Genomic DNA, 581 nt, shown 5'->3' with positions numbered 1-581 from the left:
AATCGAAGCACAAACAAAGACAACAGAAACCATACCTTTCAGAGTAGAACCAGATGTACACTTGGATGGGATCCTTCATCTCTGCCTTGGTGTCCTGTCCAAGCGAGGAGGGAGTTTTACAGTGGAAAACAAACACAAAAACAAAACCAAAAAAAAAAAAAAAAATCCCACTTCACATCTGCTTTTGTTTCCAACATTTCATTCTGTTTTTTTTTTTAAAGAAACCCATAAGCCTTCTCAGTTCTTTCATCTGAACATTTTAAAATTTAGATTTATATTCTTGTGATAGCCAGCAAATAGTTCTCAATTAATAAAAGAGATAATGAAAGTGGTATATCCCATTGCCATTGCATTGATTCCAACCCATGGTGACCTTAAAGAACAGAGTAGAACTGCCCCATAGCGCTCCAAGGACTGTAATCTTTATGGAAGCAGACTGCCTCATCTTTATCCTGCGGCTGGTGAATTTGAACCACCAAGCTTTTGGTTAGCAGCCAAGCACTTAAGAACTGTGCCACCAAGGCTCTTTTAAAATGATAATAATTAGCTTTAACTGCACACTCACTATGTACCAGGCACTG

The sequence above is a fragment of the Orycteropus afer genome, unplaced genomic scaffold (genome assembly GCF_000298275.1).
Source record: "Orycteropus afer afer isolate SDZICR_OR568_19922 unplaced genomic scaffold, OryAfe1.0 scaffold00262, whole genome shotgun sequence".
NCBI classification, from domain to species: domain Eukaryota; kingdom Metazoa; phylum Chordata; class Mammalia; order Tubulidentata; family Orycteropodidae; genus Orycteropus; species Orycteropus afer.
The sequence above is the reverse complement of the archived record's forward strand: the minus strand, read 5'-3'. Positions refer to the sequence as shown.